The sequence below is a fragment of the Mytilus californianus genome, unplaced genomic scaffold (genome assembly GCF_021869535.1).
Source record: "Mytilus californianus isolate M0D057914Y unplaced genomic scaffold, xbMytCali1.0.p SCAF_7, whole genome shotgun sequence".
NCBI lineage: Eukaryota > Metazoa > Mollusca > Bivalvia > Mytilida > Mytilidae > Mytilus > Mytilus californianus.
Genome location: NW_026262723.1, coordinates 7,500,881 through 7,508,605, shown reverse-complemented (window position 1 = coordinate 7,508,605; position 7,725 = coordinate 7,500,881). Strand labels below are relative to the sequence as shown.

The window sequence follows — 7,725 nt, the reverse complement described above, 5'->3', positions numbered from 1 at the left end:
TAACAAAGGACTACTAGAAATTGCCAGATGTCTTCATCGTATGAAAATCAACCACAATCCCCGCCGTTATGGGTTTAGTATCATGCCATCATAAATGACACGAGAAGAACATAACCCAACTTCTGTATCTTACACCTCTCTTTTTCATTAGTAATCACTAATACCATACATTGTTGCTTGTTATTTTTGCGTCGTATTCATTTTTTATTATAGGGACATGTCTTTTTTTAAACAAAAATAATGTTGTGATTTCGTTTTATTATTTTTCATTCAGAATTAGTTCCAGATTTGTTATTAAAAGTCACTTAATCTATTATTTAATAAAATCATTTATTAGAACATCAATTTATTTTTTTTCATATTCATAACTTATCACCCCACACAATTGAAAGTGTTTTGAACTCAAGTTAAAAATACCCAATTCACTTTATATTGATCAACTGCATGCATGGTAACAGGATAATAAGTGAATCATTTGTTATTACACTTTTTATTCTAAAAATCTAGTGTAAACAGGAGTACAGGGTACACACCGAACAAGCTCATGTTAGGCAGAGAGACCAATCAGCCAGCAGACCTTATGTTCGGTAGTCAGAGTGAAAAGAAATATGAGGGTGCTGACAGCTACATCTTAGAGCTAGAAAAAGCTATCAAAAGTGCACATACTATAGCACGGGACAAACTTAAGACCTCTCAAGAGAAACAATGAAGAGGGACTATGATCTCAGAGTATTAGAGATGTCATACCAGCCGGGAGATCTTGTATAGGTTCTTGACACTGCCCAGATTAAGGGTAAATGCAAGAAATTGGGGTCACCATGGAAGGGGCCAGGAATTATTGGTAAGGTTACCGGTTATGTTTACAAGGTGAAACTCCAACGGGTGTTTTTCAATACTAATCATGACAGGCTGAAGCCATGTGGGGATAGGAAAATTCCTGCTTGGTTAGAGACATGTAGGGACCAATTCAAAAAGGGTGAGGATGTCTTGGCAAGCAATAAGACCAAAGCAATAAGACCAAACCTACTACTCCTCAGTATTGTGTGTGTCGTGGCCCGGAAACGGGGGAAACTATGGTTCAATGCAACCATTGCAAAGAGTGGTTTCATTTGACATGTATAGGCATGTCAGTGCAGGAAGCCAACAAGATAGATCCTTACATATGTCCAAACTGCCAACTTGTTTGCTTGACTCCACCTCAATAGAAAAAGGGGGAAGGATATATGTAAATTGTCAGGTCATCTAAGGTTTATTTATTTTTTCATATTTTTCAGAATGTCAGACTCCGAATCCTTCAGATCGTGCTCCGACGAGGGCAGTGAGGATGAACCAAGGTCCTGGAGGCCAAGTAGTTGTGACTCCCATCCGGGAGTGGGCATCCAGCCCTTTGACATTTCGGTGTTGGATGAATTGAGAGGTAAGTGTCTATGAGGAGCAGGAGGTACCTGTTCTGGTACAGTGTAGTTCAGACACCAGCAGCTCCAGATGAGACACTAACAGCTTCAGAGGAGACACCAGCAGCTCCAGAGGAGACACCAGCAGCTCAGGAGGAGGCACCTGTAGCTCAGAAGGGGAACAGTCAGCTCAAGTGCCCGCCAGCACTACATCCATGGCGTTCAAGAAAGTAATACCAGATGCTTGGAAAGGTAGGGAGAACCAAGTGTAGACAGGCCCCTACAGCGGGTATAAGAAACGTACCTGGCGGGTGAGTGACAGGGATGTGGCCTGCCCAGTACCAGAGTGCCTTGTCATTACCAGGCACCTGGGAGAGCATGCGCTGGCGGACCACTTGTCGCCAATGTTTGAGTCCCATTTTTCCCGGGATGTGATGCAGAACCAAGAGTTCCACAGGTTCAGAGGTTCAGAGGTCACATGGCCATCTTGCTGGCCAGATGGCTAACTGGAAGGGAAGATGTGACGTCAGCGGAGTTTGTGTTGTGGCTCCAACAGCGAGCAGGGATTCCAAGGGGATGTAAGATCCAGGGAGTAGACATGCCTCCACTGAGAGCAGTATGCTCCGCCATGAAATGACCTCAAATCAGCATTTACTCACTCCATCCAGTGAACAGCCTAGTTGTTATCTTATACTGGAGGGTGATACTGTCTGTGCTCCGTTTCCTGAACCCAGCAAACAGAGCTTGCGTTGCACTAGAGGAGTATAGGGGGGACAACGGTCCCTCCTATGATGTCATCTGCCAGATGAACGGGAGATTCCGCAGTGTGGCAGAGCCCGTCGTGGCTCAGTCCATACTAAGTGTTCCAGTGGTCCAGCCAACCGTTCAGGCTAGTGCTCCAGTGGTCCAGCTGACCGTTCAGGCCAGTGCTCCAGTGGTCAAGCCCACAGTACCATCCAGCACTCCCGTGGTACCACCTTCTGTACCAGAAGTACAACCTGCCCCCAAGAGGAAGAGAGGAAGTCAGCAGGAAGGGTTACCCCACCAGTGGAGGAGCCAGTGGTAGTGGCAGCACTCACTTCCCGGGAATCCTTGGTGGTTCTGGTCTACAAAAATACCAGGAAGATGGTCAGTAGTGCAGGCCAGAGATCTCTTCGATCGTGAGGAGGAGGAGGATGTAGCGCTAACCTACCACGGGGCAGAAATCACTGTCAAAATTGAGTTGCTGCCTGCAATGGCAGAACTCCTTGTAGTTGTGAGGAAGTGAGCTCCTTCATCTGGACGCCAGAGGACTTTTCACGGGACTTTTTTGGTTTAGCCTCCGCTTCCTGGCTAGAAGCTGTACTCAACAGGATTTGAAAGCCAGGCCATTGTACAAATTGTAGTATAGTAGAGTAGTGTTTGACATTTTTATATTATCGCCATATTGAAGAACGGTATTGACGTATACTTGGTTTTTTTTAGGTCATGGTTTGCCCTTTTTGTTCCATGCTGGAACAGGTGCTTTGATGTAATTATTGGGATTTAGTAGTTATAGTAGTACTTAGCTTAGATTAATTGGAAATTCATGGGGAGATTAATGAACTGGCAATTATAGATATCTATGTATATTTTGATTATTGGAAGTATCTTTTGTTTTATGTGTTTTTGAAATATTGTATAAGCAATCAATAATTAGGACGATTCGGGGTTGGACAACGCCATTTATATCCATGACGTATTGGAATCAGTTCTTAGCAAGAATAGTGAGCTATCGTCTCATGGTGAGATGTTTCCAGGACTAGGTCTTGAGGGTTGTCATGCACCTATGGCCGGTGTGGAGTTGTAGACAGGTTTATAGTGGCTTAGTGCAAGGAAAGGTGGGTGATAATTTTTTATTTTTAGATATAGTTGTCCAAGGCTGAGTCGTCTACAGTAATTTTTATATATGCCATGTTTTTAGGGAAAGGTTAAAGTTTTTTTTAGAAACCCCATACCCAGGGAAAGGGGGGCGGGGGTGGATTTTAAACAGCAAGTTTTATGATATTTGCTGGGTTAGATAACCCATTCGTAGGTTATGTTAATAATTAAGGATTTTGACTTTTAATGAAATAGGGGCGTCTTCAGTTGTCAGGCCTTTGTCGGAACTTACAATTCCTCCTTTTTAGGAAGGAGGGGGTGTTGTATCTTTACCCTAAGTCCCGGATTCTCCAAGCTAGGAGCAGACAACTGACACCAGTGGGCCTCTTGATGAATGCAGCTGAGGACGGAGTCTGCGCACGCCTGCAGCGCCCTCTTGCGATTGACCTTCTACGAGATTAGACGTATCCACGAAGAGACAGTCCCAACGCCCGATATTAGAGGTAATTATAGTAATAAAGCCTTACACCGTTATTCATCATAAGTCCAGGTCGGGTCCTTCCAGGGGAAATGGCCTTTCCCGAGACGAACACCACATTAGTCGTATCATTGGCATTGCTAACTTCGTACCATCTAACCATTGTCGATTAATATTCAGATACTGATACGCACAAAATTACACAAAACAAATGTACTCTTTGTCTCTGTACAAAGATCTAATTAAGATAATGAGCAATCAGCTATAATTTGTTGTCATGGTTTTCATGGTTTTTCAAATCGTTTTTTTATATTGAAATCCTGGTCCTGATCCTCATTGATCCTAAGGTCAATATATAGTTTGTCACATTTTGTCTCTTTGTGCTAGCATGTTTCAGCTTGGTACTGTAGTTTCTCTGAGTAATGTCACATTGTATACTTAGGTTAAATTGTTTAGGCAAAGGATCAGAATTCTTCAGGGCTAGGTGTATCTTGGAATCGGCCTGAACTCTTTAAAAATTCTATTATATTAGCTGTTCTCTCGTATGTCTCTTACTTTGCTGGTAAAAGACACGAAACCTATATAATCAGTATAATATATCTGATAATATGCTCCAAAATAAACCTATGATTTTATAAACATTATTTTCTACATAGAACTTACATGCAGTTCATTGTAACAACTCGTAAGGTAAGAAAGATATTATCACATTAACAGTTGACTAAACTTCATACATGAATATACACAAAATTTTATAAATAGTTTCCAACAGGCAACATACAAGTCAAACAAAATAGAATGAGTTGCCTTAATCTATTACTTAAAAATTATCAAAAATAGTACTTGGTTAAATAGTATATTTTTCCTTGTAAGAATTTATATTCATTTATGTTACCAATCTAACAAAGTCTCCATTCATTTAGTATTCAAAGTTTTCAGCTAAAGTTATTATTTCAAATTTGGCAGTGTTCAGCGGAAAGTATTACAATGTGATTTGTATGGCAGAGATCAAAAGCAATATATCTTGAAGCACATATACCATGTGTATACTGACACATGGAATATATAGAGAATAAGGAAAGATAGTGAAAAACAGAAAATATTTGAAAGGGTAAACATTTCTTTTTTTAAATATAATAAACTGATTATGACCTAAATATATTTCATTACTGTGTTAAAGATTTATGTTAATTTCCATCATGAAATTGGTAGATCTTATTTCATATAAATTGTTACAAAATATGCTTTACAACCAAATGTAGTTTATAAAATTTTAGAAAAAATAGTGTTTTAAGTAAACAATGTAAAAACTATCCTGTACTGCATGTACTGCAATTGAGTAAAAAGAGTCATTCCATATAAGGAACTGGGATGTATAAGTACTCTCCCACACATTGCGCTTACTAAGATTTCATTTCATTCAAATTTGTCAACTGTCTACCAAATATTTTATAACATTATGATTAAAAGGATTACATGTGGCATGATTGCCAATGAGATAACTTTATACCAGAGAGTGAGAGACCAAAGGGCATGTGGATGTGTACTGAAAATTGTCTCTTGCCCTCTACATGAGGAATACTTTTACAAGCATTTTTTATCATAAAAAACTTACTTACAGATTGTGGTTTGAAAGTATATTTCTTTCCTTGTAAAAATTTATATCCATTTTTGTTACCATTTTAACATACTTTTGATATGTCTCCATTCATTTTATATTTAATGTTTTGCAGCTAAAGTTATTATTTCAAATGTGAAAGTGTTCAGCGGCAAATATTACAATGTGATTTGGATAAGATCAAAAGCAATGCATATTCTTGATGTACATTCTGACACATAGAATAAAGACAATAAGGAAAGATAGTGAAAAACAGAAAATATTTGAAAGGGTAAACATTTCTTTTTTTAAATATAATAAACTGATTATGACCTAATTATATTTCATTACTGTGTTAAAGATTTATGTTAATTTCCATCATGAAATTGGTATATCTTATTTCATATTAATTGTTACAAAATATGCTTTACAACCAAATGTAGTTTATAAACAATGTAAAAAACTATCCTGTACTGCATGTACTGCAAAAACTGAGTAAAAAGAGTCATTCCATATAAGGAACTGTGATGTATAAGTACTCTCCCACACATTGCGCTTACTAAGATTTAATTTCATTCAAATTTGTCCACTGTCTACTAAATATTTTACAATATTAAAATGAGTACATGTAGCATGATTGCCAATGAGATAACTTTGTACCAGAGACCAAAGGGCATGTGGATGTGTACTGAAAATTATCTTGTCATCTACATCAGAAATTCTTTTATAAGCATTTTTTATCATAAAAAACTTACTTACGGATTGTGGTCTGAAAGTATATTTCTTTTTTAGTAAAAATTTATATCCATTTCTGGTACCTTTCTGACAAACTTATGATAAGTCTCCATTCATTTGTTTTTTAATGTTTTGCAACTGAAGTTATAATTTCAAATTGTACAGTGTTCAGCGGCAAGTATTAAATGTGTTTGGATGAAATCAAAAGATATATATCTTGAAGCACATACGACACATGGAATATTTAAAAATTATGTACAGAGAATTACGAAAGATCGTGAAAAACAGGAAATATTTGATAAAATAAAGGTTAATATTTTTTATAGAATAGGCAGATTGTGACCTTATTTAAATTTATAAACCTTGATAAAGATTTATATGACAATAAGATGTGGTATTGTTTCCAATAATAAAGCTTTTTTCATATTAATCGTTACACATTTAAATAGTGTAAAAGCCTAAACAGATATTCAAAAGAAAGTGAAATGCAGTCCAAAATAGTATTATCATTGTATGTTTCTCAAATTATGATTATTAATTATCTATGCTGGTAAAATTTTAAAATTTTTAAATGGTCATTAACTGATTAGAGTCTTAACAAGTGCTGATTGTGTACTTTTCCACAAAATACAAAGTAAAAAAAAATTAAGAAAGCTATGTTGTAATAATTTTCTTGTTTCAGACCAAGACAATGACAGATAGATTTCTTACACACGTACATACATTTTTTGTGCATGTAAAGTTTTTGAGATGTATAATTTTATCAAATTTACACCTCATTAAAGATATGTTAGAAATGAGACGCATTATTTTTTGAACATGTATATCAGGGAAATTTAAATTATTACAATATGATGTTAAAACACATAACCAATGTCCATAAAGAGTGCATGTCACATTTTAGGTCAAGGGCAAATAACTCTTACAATATCAAAATATTTAAAATGAGTAATATAAGAGTATTATATTGTTTTCAACTTCAACAAAATGTTTTTGCATACACTGTTTATTTTTTTAATATCAAGAATAAATAATAAGATATAAATATTTTTTATATTCTCAGCTTAAACAGAATATCCATTCAGCCCTTGAGACTATTTTTTCTTCTTCAAATGATCAGGAAGTTTTATATTTTACACACGTTTAAGTCATTAATGTGCAGTCAAGTACTTGGATTTATTCTGAACATGGATTGAATTTGAGCAAGAACCAGATTTCAGATTGTGGTAATGGTAAGTAAATGTTCCCAACTATGTTTTTGATATACACATCTATTAAAATGTATATATGTTAAAACTTTCATCAAGCAGTTATCATTTGTTTTCATTCAGAAAAAAAATTGTGCAAAAAAGTATTAGTTTGGGATTGAAACACATGAAAAGTAAGTAGCATAAATATCATGTAAATGATAATATACTGATTCTCACATTTTGCTCTGTGATTTAGAAATTTAATTTCTTCAAGCACTGACTCAACATAGGACTTGAGAAAACTGTCCACATGAAGCACATATAGTATTTGATAAAACTGTCAACATAAAGCACATAAACTATGAAAAAACTGAGGCAAACATACTATATGAGAAATTGTCAACATGAAGTACATAAACTATTTGAAAAAAAAATGTCAACATGAAGCACATAAACTTTTTGAGAAAACTGCCAACATGAATCAAATATAGT

At 35.9% G+C, this 7,725-nt stretch overlaps 1 long non-coding RNA gene across 1 annotated transcript; it reads left to right on the top strand.

Moving 5' to 3' along the window:
- Window positions 1–3,690: 3,690 nt before the first annotated feature.
- LOC127709003 (uncharacterized) lies at window positions 3,691–7,256 on the top strand. The gene is made up of 3 exons (XR_007985462.1): window positions 3,691–3,736; window positions 5,445–5,600; window positions 7,107–7,256. It is a non-coding gene; the product is annotated as an uncharacterized LOC127709003 (long non-coding RNA).
- Window positions 7,257–7,725: the final 469 nt, after the last annotated feature.